This window comes from Zingiber officinale, chromosome 4A (genome assembly GCF_018446385.1).
Source record: "Zingiber officinale cultivar Zhangliang chromosome 4A, Zo_v1.1, whole genome shotgun sequence".
Taxonomy (NCBI): domain Eukaryota; kingdom Viridiplantae; phylum Streptophyta; class Magnoliopsida; order Zingiberales; family Zingiberaceae; genus Zingiber; species Zingiber officinale.
The window spans coordinates 122435584-122454829 of record NC_055992.1 but is presented as its reverse complement, the minus strand read 5'-3'; the positions used below and the strand labels follow the sequence as shown (position 1 = coordinate 122454829).

Sequence of the window (19246 nt, the reverse complement as noted above, 5' to 3'; positions counted from 1 at the left end):
GATGCTCTTTTCATTTTTGCTAAAAAAATATTTATTTTATTTTCCATCCACGTATGTTTGAGAAAGTGGTCAATTCACTTAAAACAGTTTGTTATGTTAAGAAATAAAAGTTCAACTTCTGTATTAGAATATATTCCCATTTCTTTCACTTTGACTTTACATCAAATTTATAAGAAAAGAAATGAAATGTCTTTTGAATATAAATGGAGGAGGTTGGAAGCTAGTTAGATTTAAATTAATTTCATTCAAAAGGTTGACTAATAAATAGAGTTATACTCAAATTAGCCGGTTGATTTAATTAATCAACTTTTTCGTTTTTTAAGATATTAATGTTGGGTCACAACAATGCAAATAAAATCTCAAGTTTAAAATAATAGAAAAAAATCATAGACTTATGAAAGAAAAGATAATTTCATTAGTATTAGATTTTTTTTGATAAAGTTAAAAAAAAAATTGTAAATCTAAAATGGATAATATCATATCATTATAGATATATATGTGAATTCTTTTTTGATATAAGAATTGATATAAGAATTTGAATCATGTCTGCATCCAGACAATAGACGGAGAAATCCAAATTATTGGACTGATGGATAAGAAAGACCTAATAAATTGATTGGATTAAGGGGCAAGAAAATTATAGTGGATCATGGATCAGATAATATTTAAAATGGTAGAATTTAAAAATAAAATTATGATGATTTAAATCTAGAATGGATAATATCATATCATATATATTGATTCTAATAATTAAATAAGTTATAAATACTAATTCTATACTTAACATTTTTTTTCCTATAGTGAGAGGGAGAAAAATGATGATTAGGAGAAAAATTAATATTTTATGTGTACAAGAGACAAAATGGACAGGTGAGAAGACAAAGATGATAGAGACACTACAAGAAAAAACTAATAGACAACGCTTTTAAAGCGTTGTCTTTGTGCCTGAAAAAGCGTTGTTAAAGGCACTGTTGTTAAAAGTCTGCTCAATGACAACGCTTTTAAAGCGTTGTCGTTTGTAGCAAAGACAACGCTTTTACAACGCTTTAAAAGCGTTGTGTATTTTTTTACAAAAACATCATTATTACAACGCTTTAAAAGCGTTGTTGTTTTTGGCAAAGACAACACTTACGCAACGCTTTAAAAGCGTTGTCTTTTTTTAAAAAAAATTAAAAAAATCTATTTACAAAATCATTTTTTTATATTTACAAAACTATTAATTTTCTTTTACCATGTCCAAATTCGAATTTGACATATAAAATAACATTAATTAGCTCAACTAATGATTTCAAACTCGTACCAAACAATAGAATTCAACTACAAAGTATTAGTATTTACAGGAGAATTCAACTATACACAAAGACTGAATATTTCTGTTTCAAAGTAGATAGTGACATTCAAATTTAAAACAAAAAAAGCACAAAATAGCTAGCTGGCCTCGAAGACAACGATCTGCATGCTTACTTCTACTAGATATATTGATCAAAATGGATTGACGGCTTGAGACTGGGACAAAACACCTACCACTGTGTATCTGTCACAGAAAACAATACCATCAGTATTATGCAAAAGAAATTTTGGGTGGTAATAGCTGAAAATAAAGGTCACAGTTCACATCATACAATAATTTTTAAGAAAAAAGAATTAATTAGCATAAAATAACGGGGAATAGAGCAAATGAAAAATACATGTGCTACTTTGTTTCCGCCATGGAAATATAGCAAAAAGAATAGCATAATTGGAGATGCTAGGGAAACCACTGTGAGACGTAAATACATAATTAGAGATGCAGTGCAAAAAGAACAGCATATATTTCATTTAAGTTCTTACACATGAACTAAAGTCGAAATCAACATATGTTCTGATTTCTTTGGTTTGCAGAACTTATAGCTTTATCAAACACAATTTGACTTAAAATTTTCCAATAGCAAATGCAGTTTTCCGATGTACTAAACTATACATATAAAATATAGCTTTGATTCTAGAGTGCAAAGAAAGGATTTAAAAATTCAACATGTCAACATGAAGGTAGCAAAAAACCATTTTTGAACCAATAAATATGGTATTTTCTACAAGATATTATCATGTTTACTGCTACAGCCAATAGTTAGATATGGTTGGTAAGATTTTGACTCTGTATCATAGCCATCCAAAATATAAAAGCAGTGTCGTTAATTTTCATCATGATTATGGTATTGTCTATGGTTAATAAGTAAAGTTATGAATGTAGTACTAATATTTGGATTCGTATTTCATTGAAAACCATTTCTTATCCAACTCACTATCTCCTTTTCCATCAAATCACTAGAAGGAAGTTGATTAACATGCAATTCGGACCGCAGCCCTGAACAAATCGAAAATCTTAATTATTACTTGAAACTCATGATTCTTTTGCACAAAACAACATCCATATGCTTGATAAGATGTCGTTCTTCCTTCTTTACACATCAGTACAACAACCATTTTTGAACCAGTAAACATGGTATTTTTGAACCAGTAAACATGTTAACCATAGTAAATCATATGAAATATGATATTATTACCACCTAGATACTATTAAATACTCACAACCTTCAGAATTGCCATAGTAGCCCTTTTCAATCTTCAAAATATAAGGTCACCAATGGCGGAAATGACTTGTGCCGATCCTAAGCCATCTGCGGATGCGTGGTTGAACCTTAGACCAATGAGGAACCCACCACATGTGAACTTAGTAACCTGTTGTTTTAATGCAAGCACCAAAGTTACTTAGGAGCAGATAACCGCAACATTGCAACATCCAATTGATCCTATTATTCTCTATGATGACGCAGAAGTCATGCTTAAAGCTAAGAGAGCTAGTTACACAAATGGTAATCTCCATGATTGAGGCATAAATAAATTAATGTAAGCATGGTCTGATTTCTTTTCTAGCATCAATGTGGATTCTTGTTGAAGAAGATAAGCATAAATTGGAGACAAGAACAAGACATGAGTTTCAACTACTCGAGTCTGCAATGCTAGTTGGAAATACTCTAGCTCTTGTTCTGGCAAAGAGAATGTCTGAATTTGAATGCAGAAACTAAGTTGATTTAGAGCTAACGTTATTTTTTTCTCTTTTCTAAAAATAAAATTCCAAAACAGGATATATTTACGAGTAAATCTTGATGATATATTAGAGAAGTTGGATGATTTGGATAATCTCTCAATTAAGACTACAAGGTTGAACTTAGATGGTTCGTTCAACAAAACTAATGGTTCATTGAGGAAGAAAAGAACAAGCTAGTCATCAAACCAGCTGGGTTCCACTGTTCTTGTCATTTCTTCAAAAACCTTACTGTTGCAGTTTCAATGTTTCAGCGGTGGATAACCACTGTTTCAGCAGATTATCATTAAGGATAAACAATGTAACTTAGATTGAAATTTAGGATGAGTTATGAACTTTGACCCGATCGAAGTCCTTCTTGCTTCCAGATCTAGAACTAAAGATCCAGGGGTTTGAATCTTTCTAGCAATATATCGATTTGAGAAGCAAACTAGTAACAGATCTGGAGCATTCAAGTGAATCAAACAAAGATTTCAGGTTATTCAATTTCTATTCCGCTTGATCTAGCAAGAATGAAGCCGCGGGTTTGTACAGTCCTAAATTGCGTTGGCTCTCTGTTTTTTTTTTTCAATTCTAAATATAGTAAAATTGCTTACCTGAATCATCATCAAGGTATTGGCAGGATTGGTCTCGAGTTCGGTGAAGGGTAGGATGTCGTTTTGCTCGAGCATCATGGGGCGCTCCAGATAGTTGACGTCGGCGAGGCTGCAGTTGGCGAAGGTGGCCACGAACCAGACGCCCTCCCCGGTGCACTCGATCCGGGGCTCGCAGCCTTCCATCTACACGATCCGGCCGCCGATCGGGTAGTACAGGACTAGTGCCCGGGCCAGCGCCTCGCAGATGACCTCGGCGGGGTTCTGGCCGTGCTTGTAAATGTGGAGGGAGTCGACGAGGCCGCGGTGGGTCGGGTATAGTCCGATCCAGTCGAGCGTCAGCGATCCCGGAGGCGTCGGCTCCGTCGGCCGGACGTAGCCCTCAGAAGTACCTTCGTGACGGTGAAGGTCATGTGCTCCGCCGTGGGCTCTCCGACCTCGGCCTTCCCCACGACCGTGATGGAGAAAGCCCCCTCGCAACCTCCTCCCTTAGCATCGAGAAGAATCCTTGCTTCTTCTCCCCGCGACCGTGATTAGGGCATGCGTGAGAGGGGTTCGGGAAGATAGGCATGAGATGAGGAGTTGTGAGAGGGGTTAGGGAAGATAAGGAGGAGTTGTGAGAGTAAAACCTAAGAGTACTTGATCCAACGGTTTGTATTATCCCAGATTTAGATGAGGGTTTAACAATACACAACGCTTTTTAAAAATCGTTGCCGTAGACACTAAAAAAATACTAATAGACAACGCTTTTCAAAAAGCGTTGTGTTTGACCCATAAAAATCACTAATAGACAACAGTTTTTAAAAAAGCGTTGTCTATTAGTAATAAAATAAAAAGATAGACAATGCTTTTCACTAAAAACGTTGTTAAAAAGAAAAAGACAACACTTTTTTAAAAAAACGTTGTCTTTTAAGTGTTGTAAAATCCCAATTTTCTTGTAGTGAGAACTCGGGTTTTAAGTTATGGTACACAGGAAAGAGTAAAACAAGAAATGGAGTGGGTATTATTGTAGATAGTTTGTTAAAGGATGAAGTTGTAGGAGTAATTAGAAAAGGGGATAGAATTATAACCCTTAAGATAATAGTGGCGAAAGAAACTATGAACATAATTAGCGTATATGCACCACAAGTAGGATTAGATGAAGCTACCAAATTAAGGTTTTGGGAGGACTTAGATGAAATATTACAAAATATTCCACCAAATGAAAGGATTTTAATAGGAGGTGATCTAAATGGGCATGTCGGAGTAAAAAATGAGGAATATGAGAGAGTACATGGGAGTTATGGGTTTGGAACGAGGAATGAGGAAGGGAAAACTATATTAGATTTTCTAATAGCATATGACCTTATATTAGCTAATACGTTTTTTAAGAAAAGAGAAGAACACTTAGTCACATTCAAAAGCGGGAATAATAGATCGCAAATTGACTTTCTTATGGTTAGGAAGAAGGATAGAAAGATTTGTAAAGATTGCAAAGTCATCCCTGGAGAAAGCTTAACTACCCAACATAGGGTAGTAGTGTTGGATATACGCCTCAAACATAGTATCAATAGAAAGAAAATATATACAATTCCTAGAATTAAGTGGTGGAAGTTAAAGGATGAGAAACAACATATATTTAAAGATAAGGTAGAAGTACAAGCATTAGGTGAAATATACGATGACTCTAATACAACATGAGATAAGATGGTATCAAAGTTGAAAATAGTAGCTAAGAGTGTCCTCGGTGAGTCAAAGGGGCATGCACCGCTAAGTAAAGAATCTTGGTGGTGGAATGAGAAAGTACAAGAGAAAGTGAAAGAAAAATGAATAGCTTATAAGGAATTATATATTTGTAAGAACGAGGAAAATTTAAAAAAATATACAATAGCCAAGAAAGAAGCTAAGAAAGTAGTGAGTGAAGCAAAAAATGAAACTTTTGAACGGTTATATCAAAAATTGGATACAAAAGAAGGGGAAAAAGACATCTATAGAATAGCTAAAGGGAGAGAAAGAAAAACAAGAGATCTTAGTCAAATAAAATGTATTAAAGATGAATGTAATAGGGTATTAGTAAGCGATGGAGAAATAAAAGAGCGGTGGAAGAGGTATTTTCATCAACTTTTTAATGAAGGTTTAGGAGACCAACTTAACTTAGGTAATTTAATTAGGTCAAATGAGCATCAAAATTTTAATTTTTATCGTAGAATTCAAACTTTAGAAGTAAAACAAGCTTTAAATGAGATGCACAATGGAAAATCCGTTGGACCAGATGATATTCCGATAGAGGTATGGAAGTGCTTAGGGAAACAAGGTATTGAATGACTTACAAAATTATTTAACATGATATTGAAAACGAAAAAAATGCCTGATCAATGGAGGATAAGTACTCTAGTTCCCTTATATAAGAATAAGGGAGACGTACAAAATTGTGCAAACAATAGGGGTATTAAACTAATGAGTCATACTATGAAACTTTGGGAAAAAGTAATAGAAAAAAGATTAAGGAAGGAGACCATAGTGACAGAAAATCAATTTGGGTTCATGCCTGGAAGGTCGACAAGAGAAGCTATACATCTTCTTAGACAATTAATTGAAAAATATCGGGAGCAAAAACAAGATCTACACATGGTATTCATTGACTTAGAAAAGACATATGATAGAGTCCCAAGAGAAATTATATGGAGAATTTTAGAAAAGAGAGGTGTTAGCGTAACATATATTGAACTAATTAAGGATATGTATGAGGATGTAACGACCAGAGTAAAGACTTCAGGTGGAGTAATTGAATCATTTTCAATAAAGATAGGGTTACATCAAGGATCAGCTCTAAGTCCCTATCTTTTTACATTAATTATGGATGAACTCATTGCACACATTCAAGACACAGTACCGTGGTGCATGTTGTTTGCAGATGATATTATTTTGGTAGATGAGACACGTGAAGGAGTAAATGCTAAGCTAGAATCTTGGAGGGAAACACTAGAAGGGAAAAGTTTTAAGCTTAGTAGATTAAAGACGGAATATATGGAATTTAAGTTTAGCAATATTAGAAGTAATGAAACAATTGTTAAGATAGGAGAGGACGAGTTGCCTGGAACCGAGAGATTTAAATATTTAGGATCATTTTTACAAAATGATGGAGGGATTGAGAGAGATGTCTTACATAGAATACAAGCAGGATGGGTGAAATGGAGGGGAGCGTCGAGTGTTTTATGTGACCGTAAAGTACCTCTTAAACTTAAAGGTAAGTTCTATAAAACCGCAGTTAGACCTGCTATGTTATATGGAGTTGAATGTATGACTCGAGCACATGAGCAGAAGATGAGAGTTGCAGAGATGAGGATGTTAAGGTGGATGTGTGGACATACGAGGATGGACAAAATAAGAAATGAGAGCATTAGAGAGAAAGTAGGAGTTGCATCTATTGAGGAAAAACTCAGAGAGACACGTTTAAGATGGTATGGACATGTACTTAGACGACCAATAAATGCTCCAGTCAGGCGATGTGAAACTATGATAAACATGCATATAAAACGAGGAAGAGGAAGACCAAAAAAGACTTGGTTAGCAACAATAAAATAAGATAAAATTTATTTAAATATAGATGATGATATAATAGGAGATAAGCTCAATGACGTAAAAGGATTCATACAGCCGACCCCACCTAGTGGGAAAAGGCTTAGTTGTTGTTGTTGTTGTTGTATAGTGAGAGGGAGGTCCTTCTCGTTTATATATATATATATATATATATATATATATATATATATTAAATAGTGAAGAGATATATAAGGATTTTAACTTGTTGGAAATATGAATGAAATAAAGAGGTGGAGACGAAGAGACTTTATTGTGTATGAGTTTAGTCCTATATTAGAAGTCTCATGACTTTATTGTTGGTTTGAATTATGACACATGTATTGATGTTGTAAATATATGCATGGGAGAGACTCTCTCGCGTGAGTGCGCAGAGGTGGGCAAAAATCTAGGGTTCGGATTGTACTGAACCAAGGTTGACTCGTGTGTGAGCACGACCTGCGCATGTCAAATGCTGGACCGGTCGAGATAAAATTTATCCAAAAGAATGAACCAACATATTGCCACTTGAATCTCTTTTTGCTACATGCTCAAGAGTGTAACGGAAGCATTAATGTGAAATTAATGATGATTCTGTAACATATCGATATTAATGGCAGCATTAAACTCATTAATGGTGAGTTTATAATGTCTCAGTATTAATGACGACATTAAACACATTAATAATGATTTCATAATGTCTCGGCATTAATGAAGACATTAAACTCATTAATGACGACATTAAACACAACATTAAATGATCATAATTTGATCATTTATTGCAGGCAAGGTGAGAGCTCCTATATAAGGAGGCTGGATCTTGAGCAAAGAGAGACGCGTAAGAGAAGCGAAAGTGAAACCAAGAGAATTTCTCCACCTTCGTTCCCCGACTCTTCTCTCAGTCATGCATCCGCTTAGCTGAATTACTCGTGATAGCACTCAAGTGCATTCTCAGTTAACCATGAACGCAACCAAGCACTGGTTGTTCGAAGCACAGCCGGTGCTTGGTTGCGTTCATGGTTTTACCGTTGTATCCTGGGAAAGAGACGGCCCAAGGAAACCTCGAAGCACAACCGGAGGTGGAGCGAATCTGTTTTAAGGAAACTGCGATCATCGCAGGCCTCGATCCCTTCGCGCGTTTGGCCGCTTCACCTGTCGACTGCTTCGCCCGCTCAGACTTTGCTGCTCGAACTCGGTGCTCTGTCTGCACTCAACAATTAGCAGAAACCAGCCCCTGCTGGGAGACTAAGATTATCAGCTCAGGTCATCTCGACATATAAGTTAGAATTGATTTTGTGTAATTTCAATTCAGTTAATTTCCCAATATCTCCGGTAACAGATTGTCCAACAATCTTGAAACAAACTCGATTATGTTGAGATGGTCACAGAATAGAATGTTGAGGTGTAACAGACTTAACATATGCAACCCCCTGCGTCTCGATTGGAACTGTGCCAATCAGTCATGGGGAAAAACCAAAAAAGTTTAGTGGACTGAACTTCAAGAGGTGGTAGCAGAAGATGCTCTTTTACCTGACCACGCTTAATCTGATTCGGTTCTTGAACGAGGACCCTCCCAAGCGTGCTGAGGATGTTGATGCGCAAACCATCAGTGTAGTGGAGGCATGGACTCATTCTGAGTTCCTTTGCCAAAACTACATCCTCAACTACCTTGTCGACTCATTGTACGTTGTGTAGAGCATGAAGAGAACGCTAAGGAACTGTAGGAGTCCTTGGTAGGGCTGCAAACAAATCGAGCTGGCTCGCGAGCTTTTCGAGCCGGCTCGAAAAATATTCGATTCGTATTCAAATTTATCGAATTCGAGCCGAACTCGAACATGTTCGAACTTTTTTTCGAGCCGAACTCGAGCCCAAATTATATTATTCGAACTGTTCGCGAGCCGCTCGCGAGTCTTAATATTTATTAATATAAGTTAAATATATATTAAATAAATAAATTTTGAGTCTTTCGAACCTATTTTCGAGCAATAATTTGAATAGTTCGCGAGCATATTCGAATATTTTGAGCCGAACTCGAATCCGAGCTCTAATTCGAACTGAACTCGAATCAGATATTTTAAATTTTTCGAGCTTCGAATCGAGCTCAAACTCGAATATACCTATTTCGAGCCGAATTCGAGCTTTACATTTTTCTATATATTCGGCTCGATTCGATTCGTTTGCACCCCTAGTCCCTGGACAAGAAGTACAAGACGAAGGATGCAGGGGTCAAGAAGTTCATCGTGGGCCGATTCTTGGATTACAAGATGATTGACTCCAAGATGATGATCATCAAAGTCTAGGAGCTTCAGGTGATCTTGCACGAGATCCACTCATAAGGGATAGTTCTGAGTGAAACTTTCCAGGTGGCTGCTATCATTGAGAAGTTGTCTCTCGGCTGAAAGGACTTTAAGAGCTACCTGAAGCATAAGTGGAAGAAGACGAATGTGGAGGAACTCATTGTTAGACTTCGTATCGAAGAAGACAACAAGAGTTCAGAGAGAAAACTGTTCTCTCAGGCTACTGTGAAAGCCAATGTGGTCGAGCATGGTCAAAGCTTGAAACGGAAGAACCCTAAGTCTTCCAAGATGGGACCCAGAGGAGGCATCAGCAAGAAGAAGTTCTCTGGGAAGTGCTTCAATTGTGACAAAGTAAGTCCTAAATCTTTGGAGTGCAGGAAGCCGAAGAAAAAGCAAGAGGCCAACCTGAACGAGGGACCAGAAATGGACGACCTCTGTGCAGTGGTCTTAGAACTGAACCTAGTCGGTTCAAACCTGCAGTAATGGTGGATCGATACTGGAGCCACTATACATGTGTGCTACAACAATAAGCAGCTCCACAACTTCGAAGAAGTCACTGGAGACAAACTGTTCATGAAAAACTCAACAACCTCAGACATCATGGGCCAAGGAAAGGTGGTGATGAAGATGACCTCGGGCAATGACCTTACTCTGAACAATGTGTTGTATATTCCGAAGATTTGGAAGAATCTAGTGTTCGGATTACTGTTAAGCAAGCATTTCTTTCGCATTATTTTTGAGTCGGATAGAGTTATATTGTCTAAGAATGGAATGTTTGTAGGAAGGAGTTATGTATCTGATGGGCTATTCAAGCTCAATGTAATGGTCATTAGGCCCAAGATAAATAAAAATAAAAGCTCTTCTACTTATATGCTTGAGTCTTCGTGTTTGTGGCATGGTAGACTATGACATGTTAACTACGATGTGTTGTGTAGATTAATAAATATGCAAAGCATACCTACATTCCACCTTGACCTAAAATACAAGTGTGAGATTTGTGTTGAAGCAAAAATGACAAGATTATCCTTTCAACATATTGAAAGAAGTAACGAACCATTCGGGCTAATCCACACTGGCGTATGCGACCTCAAAGGTACACACCAACATGCGGTGGGAATAAGTACTTCATCACTTTTATAAATGATAACACAAAATACTGTTATGTGTATCTTCTCAAAAGTAAGGATGAAGGTATAGGAAAATTTGCTTTCTATAAAAATGAGGTTGAAATTAAAACCAGCTTAATAGAAAGATTAAGGTGGTTCGAAGTGATCGAGGAGGTGAATATGTATCACCGTTTGCTGAGTTATGTGCTGAACATGGGATCAGACATGAAACAACAAATCCTTATACTCCTCAGCAAAATGATGTTGCTAAGCGGAAGAATCGAACTCTAAAGAAGATGATGAATGATCTTCTATTGAATTCTGGATTGCCAGAGTTCATGTGGGGGGGGCAGCTGTGTTAACAGCTAATTACCTTTTAAATAAGGTGTCCCATAAGAAAATAAATAAGAGTCATTACGAGTTGTGAAATGGAAGACAACCGTCTTATAAATATTTATGAATATGAGAGTGTCTTGCCAAAGTTTTGGTGTCTGATCCAAAATGGAGTAAGATAGGACCTAAGATTGTCGATTGTGTATTTATTGGATATGCACAGAATAGCAGTGCTTATCGATTTGTTGTGTATGAATTACAAATATCGGAGATACACAAGAACTCGATAATAGAATCGAGAAATGTCACATTCTTCGAACATGTGTTTCTGTATAAGACTCGAGAGGATGCTAGCTCCTCAAAGCAGACATATGAAACATAAGGCGAAGATGATGATGAGGAACCAGTGGAGGTTGAGCTTAGACGCAGCAAAAGAGCTCCGGTAGAAAAATCCTATTGATCAGATTTTATCACTTTCATATTGGAAAGTGAGCCCTGAAGTTACTCAGAAGCTGTAGGCTCTTCTGATGGACCTCACTAGCGAGAGACAATTGCATCTGAGCTAGACTCTATATTGCAAAATCACATTTGGGAACTTGTGGATCTTCCTCCGGGAAGTAAACCACTAGGTTGCAAGTGGATCTTCAAGAATAAAATGAAATCAGATGACACAATTGATAAGTATAAAGCCAGATTGATAATCAAATGATACCGACAACAAGAAGACCTTGATTATTTTGGTACATATTCTCCGGTATTGAGAATAACTTCCATTAGAGTATTGTTGGCTATTGCCACTCTATGGAATCTTGAAATACATCAGATGGATGTAAATACTGTCTTTCTAAATGGGGATTTAGAAAAAAGAAATCTACATGGAGTAACCTGAGGGGTTTTCTATGCCAGGATAGAAAAACTGTTAGGATATATACTAAAAGCCTAGCTTTTGTATAAACATTTATAAGAATCACATTGGTCAAATGTCTATATTTATGCTAAGTGTAGTTGCCCATTTAATTTATATTGTAGATAATATGGTGAGAGGAGACACACAGAAGATCATGTTATCATTTCCTTATAAATTATAAACAGTTGCTCACGACCAAGATGGAATGGGACAAACCATTAGAGTGGTTGTAGTGTAATTAGATATTAGTTTATCTTGACTAATAAATTACACTAGTACACTATAAGTGTATTGAGCATGACCAATTGAAGTAGTATATTTTTATACTGACTATATAAAAGAACAATACCTCTGTTATTATGGAAGTGTGTACTCTTAATCATGGTATAATAACAAGCACATATACACGACGTCTGAGATAAGAAGAAGAATACAATAGAAGATCAAGAGGTCTATAAGCTACGAAAGGAATAACTAGTTATAAGTTTCCGCATCATAACTAGTGCATCCTTTTTGTATAGATCTTGTAAAACCAAACACAAGAGGTTATCGGTTTTAATTATCATTTTTGTTATCGATTTTATTTTTCGATTTCATGTTTCGATAATGTGTTTCTATTGAGGTCTCTATAGTTAAACCTAGTTTACTGTGAGAAGTTTAAATATTCGATTTCTTCGAAAGGCTTTGTCTATGCAGTGGTAAATGATTCCATACCCAAGAAGGCCTAGTACCTCGCCACGTTTGACCTGGAAGCCAATCCTTGAAATAGATATTTGATCAACTTCTGGAATATGATTTAACTTAGGAAGATCACATCGGTTGAACTTGAAGTAAGAATGTTAAGTTTCGTTCCTAATTCAAGTTTAACTTCTAAAGGGAAAACTTGGATTAATAATGTTAAGCATCGTTTGCAATCTAAATTTAACTTTAGTAGAACACATGGGTAGCTAGGATAGTTCTATGCTTGTACAAATTTTTGTACAGGGGAACTAGGACGGTATTCCCAGTAGCAACCAACAAAAACAAGGTATGCAGATTGGTAAAGTCATTATATGGTTTGAAACAAACACCAAAATAGTGACATAAAAAATTTGATAATGCCATAAAGGAATGTGGATTCAAGATTAATGAATGTGATAAATGTGTCTACATGAAAGTCACAGAAAGTGACTATGTCATCTTGTGCCTATATATAGATGACATATTTATCTTTGGGAGTAATGATAAGATAATCAAATCCACTAAAGATATGTTGAACTAAGATTTGACATGAAAGACATGAGCCTAGCTGATGTGATTCTAGGAATCAAAATTTTTTAGAATAACAGAAGGGTTTGTTCTTAGTCAGTACCATTATATGGATAAAATTTTGAGAAATTTACTAAGGGTGATACTGTGTTGGCACGAACGCTAATAGATACGAGTCAACATCTATCAAAAAATCGAGGTGACAGGATCTCTCAGCTAGAGTACTCTCGAGTGATTGGAAGTCTGATGTACCTGATGAGTTGTACGCGGCCAGACTTGGCCTACGCAGTAAGTAAATTGAGTAGATACACGAGTAATCCCAGTGTTGAGCACTGGAAAGGGATAACAAGAGTACTGAGGTACTTAAGGTATACTTGTGAATATGGTCTGCACTATATGAGATATCCTGCTATGATCAAAGGATACAACGATGCAAGTTGGATATCTGACATAAAAGACTCTAAGTCTCTAAGTATTCACTCTGGGAGGTGCAACCATTTCTTAGAAATCTTCTAAGCAAACTTTAATAACCAGATCCACGATGGAATATGAGTTTGTAGCTCTTGACAAATGTGGTGAAGATGTTGAATGACTATGACAATTCTTAGAAGATATTTCATGATGGTCGAAACTTATGCCAGCAATTTGCATACACTACAACAGTCAATCAGTAATTGGTCGGGCATAGAGCCATCTATATAATAGTAAATCTAGACATATACGTCGTAGACATAATATCATTAGATAACTACTTTCAACGGGAGTTATCACTGTTGACTATGTGAGGTTAAAGGATAACCTAACGGATCCGCTAACTAAAGGGTTAAATCGAGAGTTAGTTGCAAGCTCATCACGAGGAATGAGCTTGATGCCGTTGTCAGCGATCAGTATAAAGGACACCCAACCTATGTTGATTGGAGATCCCAAAAACTAGATTCAAAGGGACAACTAATCTGCACTGACTAGACACACTGTGGGGGATAACCCAATGAATCAGTGAAGGATGGAGGTTAAACACACGCCTTTTAATGATCCAAGAAGAGTAATATGTAACACCCCACCCTCCTCACTACTAGTCTGCGAGGGCGGAGAGCTACTAGACTACTAACTTTACTAAACTATCCTTGTTCACATATTGATAGTAATTCCTAAAACTCTCGGAGAACTCAAAACATACAATTAACTAGCAGCGGAAGACTAAATGACTCATCTAATACATTCTTAATAAATGACAATCTTAATAAATTCTTATGCTAGGTCCCAAGGCTTCTATAGTCCAGGCATCACACATCCATCCGCACCTTCTTGTCGCCTTCCTTTGCTATAACTTTTCCTTTCCTTTATCTACAGTAAGAGGAAATGTAACTATAAGCAAAATTACTTAGTAAGCGCTATCTAACTCACAAAACTCGAATATGCATGTGAATAAAATAAATCTAAAACTGATTTGTGAAGTTTTGAAAACTATTTTCATAATAGATAAAAATAATAATCAAACTGCTGATGGACCCGGCAACTGTACTTGCTATGCGCGCATCCCTAACTAGACCCGAGATAGCTGGTCCTGAATCTAGTAGGGTTTACTAGGTTATCTAAACCTAGGGACGACTATGGGAGCCCAACCCAAGGACAACTAAGAGTCTAGCATAGTGTCACTGATAAAAGTAAAATACTTGTTATCTTTTAATACTTCTAATATATATGCCTCGACATTTTAACAAGCACCTTGTGTGACAAAATCCTTAAAGTCTTGACTTTGGGATCTATTTAAGGCCTTGGCCTTTTTCTTTTTTTTCTTTATCTTTCTTATACTTGTTAATACCTCTAATAAAAGAATGCTTCTTTAAAAACTGAAATATTTAAACAAATTCTAACTTTGAAATGCATAAACAAAAATCTGCATACTATGCTAATCAAAATTCTGCATACTATGCTAATCAAGATTCTATATTCTATGCTACACTATTTCTACATACTATGCAAACATAAATTTTGCACTATAATACTTAACCAAACTGCACTATAATCTTTTTCTTTAAAAACTGCACTATAAGTTTTACCAAAAATCTGCACTACAAGTTCCACAAAAAATCTGCACTATAAATTCCACCAAAAATCTGCACTACAAGTTTCACCAAAAATCTGCGCTATAAATTCCACCAAAAATCTGCACTACAAATTCCACAAAAAATTTGCACTATAAACTTAATTAAAAATCTGCACTATAAGCTTAATTAAAATCTGCACTATAAGCTTACATAAAAATCTGCACTATAAGCTTAATTAAAATCTGCACTATAGGTTTAATTAAAATCTGCACTATAAGCTTAAATAAAAATCTGCACTATAAGCTTAATTAAAATCTGCACTATAGGCTTAATAAAATCTGCACTATAAGCTTAAATAAAAATCTGCACTATAGGTTTAATTAAAATCTGCACTATAAGCTTAATTAAAATCTGCTCTATAAGCTTAATTAAAATCTGCGCTATAAGCTTACATAAAAAATCTGCATATGAGCTTAATTAAAATCTGCACTATAAGCTTAATTAAAATATTCACTATAAGCTTAAGTAAAAATCTGCACCTATAAACTTAATTAAAATCTGCACTATAGGCTTAATTAAAATCTGCACCTATAAGCTTAATTAAAATATGCACTATAATCTTAATTAAAATCTGCACTATAGGCTTAATTAAAATCTGCACTATAAGCTTACATAAAAATCTGCATATGAGCTTAATTAAAAATCTGTACTATAAGCGCTCCTCATGCTTCGAATTCAAGAAGAACAAAGGTCCGAAACTACTCCTACTGCAGGTGAAAAGCACTTACCTTTGCGTTCTTGGGCTTACAACCAGAAAGAAAACTTCTAGGGTTTGCGGGAATTGCAAGCTTTGACCCCCCCTTCGTGCTCACGGTTTCCCCTTGAGAGGATCACAACCATGTGAAGATCTCGCGGAAATCTCCCTTGGCCGGCCGCCGGAGTGGAATCCTAGATCCCCCCTTTTTTTTTCCTTCGCCCAAACAGGAGAAGTTGTGCCATCGAGAGAGAAAAGGAGAGGAGAGGTTTAGGTTTTGGAAAATAATCCCTAAGTTCTCCCTTTTTATAACTTAATATTTCTGTTAACTATCTTAAATAAATTCGCTATCTTTTCTAACAGACAAATCCGACATCAATTTATTCCTTTTATAATCCAATATTCTGTTAACTATCTTAAATAAATTCGCTACCTTTTCTAAATGGAAAAATCTGTTTACACACCTGGTCAGTCGGGTTTTGACCGAGTCAAAGGTCATGGGTTCAATTCTCGACTTGGACATTTTTTTTCGAAACTTCCTTCGTTTAGTAAAAATACCAAATGACCTCCAAAAATTACATAAAAATACTCTAAAAATCCCTAGAATATTTCTATAGCATTTTTAAATATTTTTAAATTACTTTTAGGACTCTAATTGAGGAAATTTGGGGCATTACATAATATGGAATACTCTTGAGAGATCACTTGTGTGAGGAAGAAGTGAGGCCGCTTCGAAGAGAATTGGAGGCACAATTCTTATAACTTCTCACAGAACCAGGTGTGTTCATGGCCAAGAACGAAAACACTCATGAGAACTAAGTTGTATCAAGGAGAGTCTTGGGTGAGATATGTCAATGCTTACACAGACGACAGAACAGTTCAAGGGCATCACGTCTACTGTCAGTCAGTAAACAAACAGATCTTCACAAAGGAAGGTTCAAAAGGCAAAACCGACCTATCTTATATTTGACTCAACTGTTGAATGCTATCATATATCCTGTTTTCCATTCATGTGGGCAATTGTTGGAAATGTGAATGGAATAAACAGATGGAAACAAAGAGACTCTATTGTGCATGAGTTTAGTCCTACATTAGAAGTCTCTTACTTTATTATTGATTTAAATTATGACACATGCATTAATGTTGTAAATATATGCATGGGGAGAGAATCTCTTACGCGTGAGTGCGCAGGGGTGGGTGCAAATTCAGGGTCCGGATTGTACTGAACCAAGGTTGACTCGTGTGCGAGCACGACCTGCGCATATCAAATGCCAGACCGATCGAGACAAAATTTATCCAAAAGAATGAACTAACATATTACCACTTGAATATCTTTTTGCTACATACTCAAGAGTGTAACGGAAGTATTAATGTGAAGTTAATGATGATTCTGTAACGTCTCGACATTAATGGCAGCATTAAACTCATTAATGGTGATTTCGTAACATCTCAGGATTAATGGCGACATTAAGCCCATTAATAATGATTTCGTAACGTCTCGACATTAATGAAGATATTAAACCCATTAATGACGACATTAAATCCAATATTAAATGATCATAATTTGATCATTTATTGCAGGTAAGGTGAGAGCTTCTATATAAGAAGGTTGGATCTTGAGCAAAAAGAGACGCGTAAGAGAAGCAAAAGCGAAAGTCAAAGCAAGAGAATTCCTCCAAATTCGTTCCCCGATTCTTCTCTCAGTTGTGCATCTGCTCGGCTGAACTACTCGTGATAGCCCTCAAGTGACATTCTCAGTTCGTCACAAACAATCAATGTTTGGTTGCGTTCATGATTTTACTGTTGTATCCTGGTAAACAGACGATCCGAGTAAATCACGAAGCACAATCGGAGGTTGAGCTTGACATCAGTTGTTATTAGAGGTGTGAATGTCAATTCAGATATATAAGATAAGTTTGGATTAGATTTAAATAAGGGTATTATAAAAAATTATCAATCGAATCCGAGTCAAATTCGAAACCAACCTAAAAATTATAAAATAATCAGCCCTGATACTATTTGATTTTTTACTATACAATATTACTCTTTTATTCTTTAATAAAATAATTAATTAAAAATTTTAAACATGTAATAATAATATTTTAATTTAAACACATAATGATAAACGTACCTAGTCTAAATTATATGATGATTATATTTTATAAATTCAAATATTTAAATTTAAGAGTTTAATTATATAAAGTATACGCTAAAACTCTAATCCTAAATAATCCAAGTCAACTCGAACTCAATCCGTGTCCAAAAAAAATTCTGAGTCTATTTCAAATTCAACCTGATTTGATCCTAATCTAAAAATTTTCAATCCAAATCTATCTTTTTTATATCTATTCAGATCGGATTAATAATTCGGGATTATTTTTTGACACCTCTACTTCTCAAAGTTCAGATATATGTAATGCAAGTACAAGGTGCTTGACCTAAGCCAAGTTGGCTTATGCCTAATTGGCTAAGCGTATATGGCACTAAATATATATAAAAAAATAAAAATATGAATAAAACATATTTAGTTGAGTAAAAAGAATATTTTTTTTAATCTATTACTAAAAATTATTAAGCATGGGTAGCTTAATGATGCTTTCACTGAGAGAATTCCAATCGATCTAATATGAGAGAAATAATATAATGAAAATCAAATAAATCTTTGTGTACATCTTTATACAAGAAACTCATTTTTTTTTATATAAATTACAATTTTAAATGCATCTTTAAGACTTCCAAAACACACTCTGATAGATAAAAGATTAGAAAAATAATTTACAGAGGAAAATTTTTTTTAAAAAAATCAAGAATAAATATATAAAATGATGGACCTATATAAAAATGAAAATGATATATCATGAATTTATGTATTTATCCTTAGTTTCTTCTTAAGATTTTTTTCCTCTATCATTTTACTCACATGATTATTAAATATTACCATACAAAATTATACTTAAAATTATTTTAACAAATCTTAAAAGATTGATTTGACTATAGGCCCGTTATCGGTTATTGGGCTTTAGAACGGATTTATTTCATCCATTGGATAGTGGGATTGATATTAACGGGGCGGATCCACCAAGTAATGCCTGAATCCATAAGCGTGTATTGACGCCGGCGCCGTGCCGGCATCTACTGGCCGTTAGATCGTGGGATCACGTGTGGGGACTACCGGAACCGTATCCGACGGCTGGCTTCCTGCTACTTTAACTAAACGGCAATATGGACCATTGGATGGGTCCAGTGGCAATACTGTGATTCTGTTCCATTGCTCGTGGCACCCTCGTCCTCCTGCTGTGAATAAAGCCGAACCGAGAAGA

General features: G+C 35.6%; 1 long non-coding RNA gene across 2 annotated transcripts; it reads right to left on the bottom strand.

Moving 5' to 3' along the window:
• Positions 1-1474: 1474 nt before the first annotated feature.
• Positions 1475-4272, bottom strand: LOC121970874. Of its 2 annotated transcripts, none has more exons than XR_006109025.1 (3): positions 3682-4272; positions 2572-2718; positions 1475-1534 (listed from the first exon to the last, which is right to left on the bottom strand). It is a non-coding gene; the product is annotated as an uncharacterized LOC121970874 (long non-coding RNA). The 2 variants fall into 2 exon arrangements; XR_006109026.1 differs by having other exon boundaries at positions 1479-1534; positions 2569-2718.
• Positions 4273-19246: the final 14974 nt, after the last annotated feature.